The sequence below is a fragment of the Bubalus bubalis genome, chromosome X (genome assembly GCF_019923935.1).
Source record: "Bubalus bubalis isolate 160015118507 breed Murrah chromosome X, NDDB_SH_1, whole genome shotgun sequence".
NCBI lineage: Eukaryota > Metazoa > Chordata > Mammalia > Artiodactyla > Bovidae > Bubalus > Bubalus bubalis.
In genome coordinates this window covers 128,703,920-128,717,946 of record NC_059181.1, presented here as the reverse complement: position 1 = coordinate 128,717,946, position 14,027 = coordinate 128,703,920, and the positions used below count along the sequence as shown (strand labels likewise).

The 14,027-nt window shown below is 44.1% G+C and overlaps 1 non-coding gene across 1 annotated transcript; it reads left to right on the top strand.

Moving 5' to 3' along the window:
• Positions 1-13,657: 13,657 nt before the first annotated feature.
• TRNAG-CCC lies at positions 13,658-13,730 on the top strand. Its single transcript has one exon. It is a non-coding gene; the product is annotated as a tRNA-Gly (tRNA).
• The last annotated feature ends 297 nt before the right edge of the window (positions 13,731-14,027 follow it).

Here is a 14,027-nt window from a genome sequence, read left to right as displayed (position 1 = left end):
GGTCACAAAGAGTTGGACACAACTGTCTGACTGAACAATAACATGCCATCTACCATCTGTGAGGCAAGAGAAATTACTCAGGGTCAAATTAGCAGAGAATCCATAAAAACATTCTGCTCACAAATCATCAGCAGAGAAGCAGACTATAGTTCAGAAATTGATAATTTCCGAGGCTCAAAGTGGGAGAGATGAGGAAGGAGGGACTCTGGGTTCTTTCCTCCTCTTATCATATGGATCCTTCCTTTTCTCCAATTTCCTACATCTATATGATTCTACAACTTCTGCTTACACCTGTTCCCCTCCACCCCATCCCAGCCTTTCTTCTCCTTACTCCACCCACTCTTGTTTCTTAGACTCACTCTCCTCCAAGCACAGTGCCCGGCCCAGACCCAGGTAGGAGCTTGAGACTCAGGTGAAGTCTGCAGACAGATGAGGGGGAAGCAGGGCCAGTGCTGTGGAGGCATGGGCCCACACAGCCACCAAGACGTTGGGCATCTTTCGCATCCCTTCCACAGGAAGGCCCCCTAAATAGCTCAGACAGCTGTGCCCCTGGCCTCTCCATGTCTACCTAGGCCCTGGGGGCAGTGTCTGTCCCCACTAGGCTCCAACCCACCCGATGCTAACCTTGGGGCAACACTGGGTCCTGTGCTGATGAACCCCTAGCAGACGGGTATAGAAAGGTCATTGTCACCACCTCTGCCATGCACCCCAGAACTGCACTCCAGTCATACTTTCCTTAGGTACAGAGCCGCACAGCCTCTGTGAGATGAATGCTGCTCCCGTCCTGTTGGGATTCGGCATTTGAAATATCAGATCCCCCCACGCCCCCCACTCCCTCCCCCCGCCCCCCCACACACCTCCTCCTGGATCTGACACCATTTTCTCCTCCTCCTAATCTAGATTTTATTCCTCTGCTCCCCAGGCTTGCTCCCAGCACCCCCTAGTGGTTCTGTCAGCTCCTGCTAGGGCTGACTCATGAGCCCCTCCCCCACTGCCCGTTTCTTTTTTCACTCCTCACTTTTTTCCATCCCCTCCCTCTTTGGCATTCATCCCTTCTCTCTAAACTCTTTCCCCTTCCTCCCTTCCATACCTTCTCTTTCCTTTTCTGAATCCCTTCCCCCCTACCATCCTGATGGCACATTTAGCATCTACATGAAGGAGACAGAACAATCACTCTGTGAGCAGGATCTGGGCACTGAAGTGTCTCCTTATGACCTTGATCATTATACACAACCAGTTTTCAAAGCAGATGGATTAATCAAGGTTGATTTGAACCTCCTGCCCCCTGTCAGAGTCTCTGAAGCTGATCTTCCCATTGCAACAGTATTCCATTTTAACAGTCTGTCAGGGATAAAGATGTTAAAAGACAGTCAAGGGCTCTTTGCTTCTCTCCAGCCACCAAAAAGCAGTTTTCGCTAATGCTGGTGAGAATTACTTTAAAATTGTGTAAAAGAAAGGCATGACCTCATTTTTTTTTTTTTTTTTTTTTTTTGGTCTGCTGGTGCTCAGCAGGGCTGTGATGGTGCTCTCTCCCACCGGCTCTAGGTGCCTAGACCAACCTGAAACGTGAAAAGCCCAGGGGTTGGGCGGAAAGGAGGACATTCACTCTGGATCGCCATAATCCATTACCAGTGGTTGAGCCTAAATCCTCACTAACCCAGTCTCTCCCAAAGGGATTGTTCATGCTTCTTGGAATTCAGGCTAACCTCCCATTTCAGATCTTTGGAAGGGGAAAGTCTGCTTCAAACTGATACAAAGTTTAAATTTGTGATTTCCCAACTGATTCTGATTGTCCTGGGATAGGAATGTATCTGTAAATTTGAAAAGGTTCCCAGAGGCATGATCTGATATATCCCAAACACCCAGCTATCCAGCATTGTAACTTGCCTTCTTTTGGGGAGTGGGGGGGATTTCTTTTTAACTGTTTATTTGTTCTCTTTTTCTTTCTTTTTTTTTTGGTCCCACACAGCATGTGGGATGTTCGTTCCCCCACCAGGGATCAAACCCACTCTCTCTGCAGTGAAAGCACAGAATTTGAACTACCAGGCCACCAGGGAAGTTCTGGAACTTGCCTTCTTAACTGAAAGCACAGATATGACTTTAATTACCATCCTCCCCACCAATCATTGCCAGGTAGAAGTCCTCGGGAGGCCTGTCTAGGGAGAAATGATTAAAGCAAAGATCCTCTAAATGCATACAGATTCACTTTTAAAACCCAAAACATTCCACTTGCACACTGTACTCTTAAGAAAAACTATTAGTCCTGCCCGTGGGTGTCAACACAACTATAATGCACTGATTTGCCAGTAAATCTTTTATCTGACCTTGTGTTCTTCAACAAGAATGCCTGAAAAAGGCATTCCCCATGTTTCTAATTAAAGAGATCTTGCAGATATATTTTGATTTCAGTAAATTGAAATCTCCCTACATTTTCAAACAGCTACTTAAGCCCCAAGAACACCTCCATCAAATCAGATCCCCATTTGCACAAAATCTTCTCCATCTAAAAGTAGTAGTGAGCATGCTATATCTAAAATGGATCTACTGTTAAGAATCTGCCTTCCAATGTGGAGGACACAGGTTCAATCCCCAGTCAGGGAATAAGATCCCACATGTTTCAGGGCAATGAAGCCCAAGAGCCACAACTACTGAGCCCTTGGGCTCTAGAGCCCACATACTGCAGTGAAGATCCCATGTGCCGCAGCAGAGACCCAACACAGCCAAAAACAAAGTAATAAATATTAAAATGGACCTACTATATAACACAGAAAACTCTGCTTAATAGTATGTAGCAAGATAAATGGGAAAAGAATTTGAAAAAGAATAGATCCATGTATATGTATAACTGAATCACTTTGTTGTATACCTGAAACTATCACAACATTGCTAATCAACCATACTCCAATATAAGATAAAAAGTTAGAAAAAACCTAGCATTGGCAACCCAACCATGGGTTCTGTTCTTGGCTCTGGTAGGCTAAATTTACCCAAAGGATTGCGTGCAGTGCATGGCCGGGGCTTAAATCACGGCTCCCATTTCCAAACATGGACCTCCCTGCTTGGGATAGGATTCTCCCTAAGGTAACCCCCTGGCTTCTTTGTGCATTAAGTCAGCATGTTCTTTCATCATCTTGTACTCAATCACTCAGATATTTATAGCACGCCTACTTTTTGGCAGTCTATTGGCTGGGTGCTCATGAGAGGACAGCAGTGAGCAAGGCAGTCACACTGTGTTCCCTCAAGGAGCTCACAAACCCCAGTGTTTCGCTGGGTCACACTGTCATTCTTGACTCAAACTCCTTTCCTAAGTCCCTTATTTGAACCAGATGTTCCTACCCTGCTTCTTGGACCAAATGTGGGCATTGAATGCAATCCACAGGGTCTTCTGTCTTAAGCTGAGACCCAAGGCCTAGCTGGAAAGATCTTGGCAGGGAAGAAAAGAGGTCAGACAGGTCACCATTACCCTTGATCTGGTCCTATCTTGTGCCCAATCGTGATCTATCCATACCCAGATTCCTGAAACCCATATCACAGGAATCTGATGGCCAGCAATCTGTGATTGCTGCTTTGTCCCTGTGCTCTCTGACACTACCCAGTCATCAGACTTGCATGGGGCTTTGTACATTCAAATTAGTAGTGTGGTCATATCACTCTGAAACTGATGTCTCAGACCTGTACATGGAATAAAGATACAGACATCACTCGAAACCTGTGTCAGTCGGGGTCGCAGCAGGAAGTAGATGACACACTCAAAATGGATATGTTGGAGAGTGAAGGTTAATAAATGGACAATTATAAATGGAGGGCTTCCCTGATAGCTCAGTTGATAAAGAATCAGCCTGTAATGTATAAAGGTGGGGACAGGGTGCCCAGGGCTAGTAACAGGAATTAGAGATGCCCTTACCACCAGGGCTTCCCTGGTGGCTCAGATGGTAAAGCATCTTCCTGCAATGCAGGAGACCTGGGTTCGATCCCTGGGTTGGGAAGATCCCCTGGAGAAGGAAATGGCAACCCACTTTAGTACTCTTGCCTGGAAAAGTCCATGGACAGAGGAGCCTGGTAGGCTACAGTCCAAGGGGTCGCAAAGAGTCAGACACGACTGAGCAACTTCACTTTCACTTTTACCATCTAGGCCTGACTATGGATGATCAGGCCTTTGATGTCATCCCTATAGGTCAGGCTCCTCTCCCAAGGCAGAAAGCAGGGTGGACAAGGATGGAGAGGGAGTCTGAAGGGGCAGATGGATGTTATCCAGCACAGAATGTCTCATTCAAATTTTGCAGGAATTGAGACCAGAGCTCCTGCTGCTGCTAAGTCACTTCAGTCGTGTTCGACTCTGTACGACCCCACAGATGGCAGCCCACAAGGCTCCTCCATCCCTGGGATTCTCCAGGCAAGAACACTGGAGTGGGGTGCCCTTGCCTTCTCCGAAGCAAATGAGCAGGATAAACCAAATGGCAAGAAGAGCTTTTACTCTTTTCAAAAAAAGTAAATATTTTCAGACATTTTTAAATGAGGGAAGAATTCATGTGCATAGAACAATAAGTGATATTTTAGTGATTTTTTTTTCTTATCTATTTATTAAAATAGGGTCTCACTTTGTCCCTCTGGTAATATTAGCTCCTGTTACCAACTATGACTGAAAGGAATGAAACAGTATGTATTGATAAAAGCCTGGGTTTCAGATTTACAGCTAATTCAGGTTTCTTTCCTTGCACCACTGCCCACCACGCCACCACCAACCCCCTCTGCAAAAAATAAAAATTAGGTGTACCAAATTAAGGAGCTTTACCACTTACAATGAGGGCTTCCCACGTGGTAGGAGTAGTAAAATAGTAAAAAAAGGAGTAGGTAGCAGTGGTAAAGAGTCCACCTGCCAATGCAGAAGATGCAGGAGATGTGGGTTTGATCCTTGGGTCAGGAACCCACTCCAATATTCTTGCCTGGAGAATCTCATGTACAAAGGAGCCTGGCGGGCTACAGTCCATGGGGTCATAAAGAGTCTCATTGGACTAAAGGGACTGCACACACCACTTACAGAAACATTTTAATGCTGTTATCAATGAACTAAATGTTGCTTTTCCACAATCCACTAGAAGAGCCTAGTAACAAGAAAACAAGCTGATGTTGGGGCTTTTTAAAATAATAATAATAAATAGGCTTCATTCCCAAGCCGCCTGCTGCACAGCCTAGGCTCCTGATCTTCCCCCGTTCCTGCATCCCTGACCCTAAGTACGTCCCAGGTGACCAGCGCAGTAGCACTGAGACCCTGTCTGAGTCCAGGAATCATGTACAGCAGAGTCCATGAGAGAGAAACACGGATAGGCTGACCCTCAGTATCACACAGATGTGCTCAGCCATTAACCAACTGTGCCACCTTGGATGAGTTATTCAATTTCTCCGAGCCTCAGTTTCCTCAAGTTTAAAATGGAATAATGTAAAGTCTACATCATCAGTTGTTACAGGGATTAAATAAGACAATGTCTGTAAAACACCTAGCATAGTGCCTGGCACATGATAAGTGCACAATAAAACCCATTATTTTTAGACTTAGAAACAAGAACTAATGCACAGAAAAAAAAAAGGAGAAAAAAAGCAGGGGTGAGGAGTGGGTTATGTTTCAATCAACTAGAATGTTACCTTGCCCAGTTTCCATTCCCTAAGGGGTCCCATTAAGTCCACATTTATGGTATTGATTTTTCCCAGTGCAGGGAACATTTTACACACTAAGCATCTCTACTGCCCATTGCTGTTTCACAAGTGGTGCTATATATATATATATAATAAAATCTCCACTAATATCAATGCAGAAGTCTTTCTCTGTCAAAAGCAGGAGGTAAAGCAGAATAAAAGACCTAGGTCACTGTAGGGGGAAAAATGTGTCAAGGAATAGGTTGGGAGGGGGATGTGAGATGGAATAAGAGATAAAAGAGGACAAGAAGTTGCCATGATGTGTTTGTTTGGCTCTTCATTTGGAGAAACCACATCTACAAATGTTAGGCACACTTTCATGTCTGATTTATTTCACCCTTTAACCTTGCGGCACAAAGTCCAGGGTCACAAACTCCCCCAATGACCACCATTCCCACAAAGGGAGACAACAAAAGGAGACAAGGACACCCAGACAAATCTGAATACTCCCCCAGATACCCCCAGACAGCCTCCCTCTTCCCATCCTCACCCTTCACCCCACAATAACCAGCATGCCCTTCATAAGTTAGATCATTCCATCCTCGGCTCAAAACCATCTAATGTCTTTTGATCTCAAAGTTAAAATCTAGTCCTAAAAGGGCCTACAAGGCCCTGAGCAGCTTGCCCACATGTTACCACTGCCACCATGAACTCTTTATCTACCACTCTTCTCATCTCTTCCCTCTGGTTACACCAGGCTCCTTGTTTTTCCTAAAACACCAAGCACACTCCTGACTTGAGCTCTTTGCCCTGGCTATTCCCTCTGCCAAGAAGGCTCTTCTCCAGCAATATGCATGGCTCACCTCAGGAACTTCTTTCAGGTCTTCCTTACTTGTCCCTTTTTCTGTGAAGTTTTCCTTGACCACTGTTGAAGACTAAATGTTTGTCAGCCCCCAAAATTCATAGGTTGAAATCCTAATGTCCCAATGTGACAATACTGAGGTGGGGCCTTTGGAAAGTAATTAGGTCCTGAGGGTGGAGCCCTCATGAATGGGATTAGTGCCCGTATAAGAGAGAGGAAGAATCAGAGCTCATCTTTTAATGCCAGTCATGGCTGATTTTATCAGTTCAAGGGTAGAGTAATGTAAAAGTGATGAGGCAGCTACTGCAAATGAGGTAGCTGTCCAAGAATGCTTCAAGAAATTATTGATGAAGGCATGTATTTACCTGAGCAGGTTTTTAATGTGAATGAGACAGGACTGTACTGGGAGAGGATGCCAAACTGAAGTTACATCAGTAAAGAGTCACTCATCCAACCTATGGACCAGGGAGTTATAGTGACTTTTAAGAAACTATTATTTACATCAACCTTTATATCAAGCAGTAAAGGCAAGTGATGAATCTAGAATAACCTTGTAGCTCTACTATACTGTATGCCAGCTGTTCTACTGTACTACCTGACTCTATTTTAGAATCACCTGGGTGAGGTGGTTTTAAAACCAGCTGATAACAGTTAAATCGGAATCTCTGTGAGTAGGGCCCAGGAATCTGTTTTAAAACTAACCCAGGAATCTGTTTTAAAACTAACCAAGTGATCCTAATGGTTTGCCACCATTAACCCCTGCTTCCAAAAGCTAAATAACTCTCCATATGTTATGAGTAACAACAACCTCTGGGAACCACTTGCACTCCTCTGAGCTCAAAAAAAAAAAGAATCTGGATGAAATCACGTTCAAATGGGAAAAAACCCAAAAGAGGCAGTCAGTGGAGTATGTGGAAGGCAGAGCTATAGGGACTGATTGGGGTGCTATGGTTAAGAGGTGAGACAGAGGCCGTGCCTTTGAGGACCTGTGCCTCCATGGGGCTCAACTTGGGTCTGGGAGCCAGCTTTCAGTTTCAGAAATTAACAAACTGTATTTTGTCAGCTGTCTCCGGGGAATATTCTTGAGGAATTAATCCCATTCACCAAACTCACAAGAGATCGATCATATAGGTTGTATCATTATGTAATCATAAGACTAACTCATAGTCCACAGCCCTGACAGAGGCAGACCACACAAAGATGCAAGGCTGGATGCGTAAGTTCTAACTGAGGGGGAGGGCTGTGGGGAGGCGTGATAAGGTAGTCTGAAAGCAGGCACTGCTGGGTAGGCACTTCTCAGAAAAGTGTGCTGTGTGAGACATCTGTAGCAGCTATACACAGAGCCTCTGCTTTGCCCAGGTTAACACTGTTTTTTATTTATTTATTTAGGGTTGTCATTGCTGCACTCGGCCTTCCTCTAGTTGCAGACAACTAGGGCTACTCTCTAGTTCTGGTGTATGGGCTTCTCACTGCAGTGGCCTCCCCTGTGGCCGAGCATGGACTCTTGGGCCCGTGGGTTTCAATAGCTGTGGTTCATGGGTTCCAGAGTGCCCAGTACTTGTAGCACACAGCTTAGTTGCTCCAAGGCATATGGGATCTTCCTGGACCAGGGATTGAACTGGTGTGTCCCATACACTGCAAGATGGATTCTTAACCATGGGGCCATCAAGAAAGCCCTTTAACACTGTTTTTAACAAGTACTTAGAGGGGTCAAACACCTGCCTGTGAGAGGACAGGGGGTGCATCAAATAAAGAAAAATAAGTTTGCATTTCCCACTGAAAAGGGGAAGCCGAAAAAAATGCATGGGGGGGGCATCAGTTCAGTTCAGTCGCTCAGTCGTATCCGACTCTGCGACCCCATGAACCACAGCACACCAGGCCTCCCTGTCCATCACCAACTCCCAGAGTCTACCCAAACCCATGTCCATTGAGTCAGCAATACCATCCAACCATCTCATCCTCTGTCATCCCCTTCTCCTCCTGCCCTCAATCCTTCCCAGCATCAGGGTCTTTTCAAATGAATCAGCTCTTCGCATGAGGTGGCCAAAGTACTGGAGTTTCAGCTTTAGTATCATTCCTTCCAAAGAAATCCCAGGGCTGATCTCCTTTAGGATGGACTGGTTGAATCTCCTTGCAGTCCAGAAGACTCTCAAGAGTTTTCTCCAACACGACAGTTCAAAAGCATCAATACTTTGGCACTCAGCTTTCTTTATAGTCCAACTCTCACATCCATACATGACCACTGAAAAAAACCATAGCCTTGACTAGATGGACCTTTGTTGGCAAAGTAATGTCTCTGCTTTTCAATATGCTATCTAGGTTGTTCATAACTTTCCTTCCAAGGAGTAAGCATCTTTTAATTTCATGGCTGCAATCACCATCTGCAGTGATGTTGGAGCCCCAAAAAATAAAGTCAGCCACTGTTTCCACTGTTTCCCCATCTATTTGCCATGAGGTGATGGGACCGGATGCCATGATCTTCATTTTCTGAATGTTGAGCTTTAAGCCAACTTTTTCACTCTCCTCTTTCACTTTCATCAAGATGCTCTTTAGTTCTTCTTCACTTTCTGCCATAAGGGTGGTGTCATCTGCATATCTGAGGTTATTGATATTTCTTCCAGCAATCTTGATTCCAGCTTGTGCTTCATCCAGCCCAGCGTTTCTCATTATGTACTCTACATATAAGTTAAATAAGCAGGGTGACAATATACAGCCTTGACATACTCCTTTTCTCACTTCTTGTTATTAAACAAGAAGTTTAATAACAACTACCAGGGTGAATGAGACATAGTATGTCATTTAATTCTCCCAATAGTGCTGTGAAGGAGGTATTATTCTTATTCCATGCTATAAGGAAGAAACTAAGACTCAGAAAGTGAAATAGCTTACCCAAGATCACAGAGCTGTTGTGTAGTGGAGCCCTATAGAACCCATGTCTTAATGCAGGGTACCTGAGACTCACCTGGAGAACTTGTTCAAAATGCTAACTCTTGGGACCCAGCCCCCAAAATTCTGATGTGAAGGGTCTGAGAGGGGGCCCACTAATCTGCAGGTTGTAAACACACTCCTCCATGCTGGGAAATGACGGTGCAAGTGGTCCTTCCTGAGGCCTCACAGCTCTTCTCTTTGTATGGTGTCCTTGGTCATGGAAGCTACCCCTACCCTCTTCACAGAACATCCAACCTAGACTTTTAAACAGGCTTAACCATGATTCTCTTGTGTTCTTTGATCCTCTTCCACTTCCTGGAGTTGCCTGATGAATTGAAAGACCCATCACGGTGAGCGCCGATCTGGGACAAAATGCACACGTGTCTTGGAGTGAAGCATCTATACCATCTGGCTCACAGCCCAGGAAAAGAGCATGAGCACTCCCCAGCAGGAGGCCCCCAGATGAGGGAGGGGTGACAACCAGCTCTGTTGTGGATGAGGTCACCCTGAACACCTTCAAGAAGAGAGCATCTACTTGGCTTTGAATTGGTTTTATTTGGTCTCTGGTGGTTTCAGGCTCTGCAGGCCTCTCTGCATAAATTCCAGGAGAAAGGGAAGCAAACATCAGGTCCGGAGACCCACTCCACTGCAGTGAGTGGAGGAGCCTGGGCCCCACAGCCTCTGGGGGGAGGGGTTTCCATTCTCCAACCAGGAAGCTGTTACTTTCCCAGCCTCAGTTAAATTATCTGCATTTGGATTGAGTTGTGCTTTGGCCCTCCTTCAACATGATGTTCTGACCCTCAGTTCCTCAGAAAGCTAGCCCCCACCCCAGCTCTCCCCTTCAGCTTTTTTACCTCCCCACTCCCCCAGGCCAGGCTTCTGCGGAAAGTCGAAGTAAGATCCTTGGTGGGTCAGTGGCTGTGAGGGTCCCTAAGCATTTCATTTAAAAGTGGTGTTCCCGCACCTATGGACACCTTATCTTTGACAAAGGAGGCAAGAATACAATGGAGAAAAGACAATCTCTTTAACAAGTGGTGCTGGGAAAACTGGTCAACCACTTGTAAAAGAATGAAACTAGAACACTTTCTAACACCATACACAAAAATAAACTCAAAATGGATTAAAGATTGAAACGTAAGACCAGAAACTATAAAACTCCTAGAGGAAAACATAGGCAAAACACTCTCTGACATAAATCACAGCAGGATCCTCTATGACCCACCTCCCAGAATATTGGAAATAAAAGCAAAAATAAACAAATGGGACCTAATTAAAATTAAAAGCTTCTGCACAACAAAGGAAACTATAAGCAAGGTGAAAAGACAGCCTTCAGAATGGGAGAAAACAATAGCAAATGAAGCAACTGACAAACAACTAATCCCAAAAATATACAAGCAACTCCTGCAGCTCAATTCCAGAAAAATAAACGACCCAATCAAAAAACGGGCCAAAGAACTAGACATTTCTCCAAAGAAGACATACAGATGGCTAACAAACACATGAAAAGATGCTCAACATCACTCATTATCAGAGAAATGCAAATCAAAACCACAATGAGGTACCGTTTCACGCCAGTCAGAATGGCTGCTATCCAAAAGTCTACAAGCAATAAATGCTGGAGAGGGTGTGGAGAAAAAGGAGTAAAGTAAGCCAGAAAGAAAAACACCAATACAGTATACTAATGCATATATATAGAATTTAGAAAGATGATAACGATAACCCTGTATGCAAGACAGCAAAAGAGACACAGATGTATAGAACAGTCTTTTGGACTCTGTGGGAGAGGGAGAGGATGGGAAGATTTGGGAGAATGGCATTGAAACATGTATAATATCATATAAGAAACAAATCACCAGTCCAGGTTTGATGCATGATACAGGATGCTTGGGGTTGGTGCACTGGGATGACCCAGAGGGATGGTACAGGGAGGGAGGTGGGAGGGGGGCGCAGGATGGGGAACATGTGTACACCCGTGGTGGATTCATGTTGATGTATGGCAAAACCAATACAATATTGTAAAGTAAAAAAATAAATTAAATAAATAAAGTTAAAAAAAATAAAATAAATAAATTTAAATTTTTTTTTAAATGTTGTGTTCCACTCCTTTAGAAAGGATGAAACCATTCAGAAATAGCTCAGAACTCCACTCTGCCACTTTGTGTAAAAGTTACTTTAATTTTTCTGAACTTGTTTCCTTGTGTACAAAAAAAAAGGGGTAACAATATCTATTATGCTCAAGAAAGATGAGGATTATATATGTATTTGTGTATATACATATATATCTTTTTTTTTAAGCTTGAGGCATCCGGGATCTTAGTTCCCTGACCTAGGATCAAAACTGTGTCCCCTGCATTGGAAGCACAGAGTCCTAACCACTGACCCCCAGAGAACTCCAGAGGATTCTATTTTTCAAACCAATTATTAAAATACCTGGCACATCAGGGCTTACTAATAATAATTACAACAATAAAGAGCTAAGATTTGTTTAATATTTATTACACTCCAGGCACTTTCTATTTGCCACATTTGGATTAATTTATTTAAATTACAAGAACCCTCTAAAAGAAATATCTTGTCTTGTGGCCATTTTACAGACAAGGGAACAGGTTCAGAGGGGTGAAGCACATTTTCCAAGGTGACAGCATGAGTTGGAATCAGAGCTGACATTCACACTCAAGTCTGTGACCCCAAAGCCTGTTGCTGCTGCCATTGTTATTCTTTGTTGTTTACTAAGGAGCCGCTATGTGTGACACACCTGGATAGTAATGAAGACCACAAGTTATGTAGGGGGATTGTCCCCAGTAAATTCAGTCTAGATCAGATGTGGAGACAAGGCCTATGCATTGAAGAGAGACTAATACAAGGTAGCCCTGCCAAGTGCCCATGTGTGGTTCAGAAGTGCACAGAGGGAAGGATATTGGGAGATATTCTTCCATGGGTCTCTTGTGCTCCTGTATTTGTTGCTAGTGAGAAATGGAATATTTCCTGCCATATCAGTAAACAAAGGATGTCAAAGTCAATAGCAGTTGCAGACACCAAGGATGGTGAGCTAGTGAACCCTGAGGGAACCCAAGAAGGAAAGAATACCTGCTGTCTAGCAGCCATCAGACTGCAGCCACTCCTTACGGTGAGCCCTGAAGGAATTCAGGACACTGGGTCCAGATAGTGGAGGTGCTTATCAAAGGAATGATGTCAGTGAACTAAGACTCGTGTCTTCCCATACATCAAAAAGCACTAAATTCCTTAACTTGGGATATCTGGTTTTCTTTAATCAACAATCATCTTTTGACGTTCAGACTACCTGCCCTTCATTACAAAACTTGTATATAACCTGATTCCTTCTCCCCACCCCCCACCACTCCTCCCCCCACCTCCTCAAAGCAGTCCTCTCAGAGTTACTTGAGATGCTGTCTCTTGGGCTTGAAGTCATAAAAATTCCCATTAAATAAAATATAATGCTCAACTTTTAGGTTGCAGATAATTTTTAAGTCAACATTGGCCATGCTAAGAATGCAAGGTCCTGAGTGCTCCTTATTTGGGATGTTTCTCAGGGTTATGTTTGCAGTGAGTAATCTTGTGGGATGAATTAATACCACCCTCTGGGACAAAGAGTAGGCATGCTTACTGTCTGCTACAAAATGCTAAGTTCCCCAAGGAGGGCCATCAGCCATCGCTCTGTGTTGCCTGTGGGGTTGGGGATATGGGGAACTGAGGCAAACATGTTGATGTTCATGCTACTTGCTGTGCTGTGAGTCATACAGTCTGTTGTCTCTGATCTGGGAATCTCATGTTTCCTTCCAGCACCCATGAAACAGTAACAGGCTAAATGATGGGCTTGTAAGTAGAATAAAATCAAATCCCAGATGTGACGAAAGATACAAGCTATTGAGAAGCTATGATGTGCCACACACACACGTGTAGGCACTGGACATTACACAGCGAACAAAACAGGCAAAAGTCCTCTCTCATAGAGTGTGCATTCTATGTGGGAAGGCAGACAAAGGTACAAATCAACAAGATGATTAGAGATGGTGATCAGTGTTGTGAAGGAAACAAACAGGGGTGAATGAGCCTCAGTGTCCTCATTTGTAAAATGGGGCCAGTGTTAATACCTACCTCTCTGGATCATTGTAAATGCTTGATTCATGGAAAGTCTTCAACAAATATGGACTTTCATAATTATTTCTCCTTCCTTCTTCCATGGAAATAAGGCAAGAAAGGGGCTTCCTGGGTACTTCCCTGGTGGTCCAGTGGCTAAGACTCTGCACTCCCAATGCAGAGGGCCCAGGTTTGACCCCTGGTCAGGAACTAGATCTCACAAGCCACAACTAAAAGATCCTGAATACCACAATGAAGCTTGAAGATCCTGAATGCTACAACTAAGACCCAGCACAGCCAAATAAATAAATAAATCAAAGAAAGTGGCTTCCTTGTGTGCTTTGTAAGAGTGGAAGAAAGAGAGAACTACAGGAGGAAAGAGGCCTCTTTCCTAAGCAGATATGAGGTAAGCAGGTACACGCCACCTGATTATTTTGCTGATCAATACTTGGAAGCCAGGAATTTGAAATATTACAAACAAAAAAGAACTTGTCATTACACCAGTCAT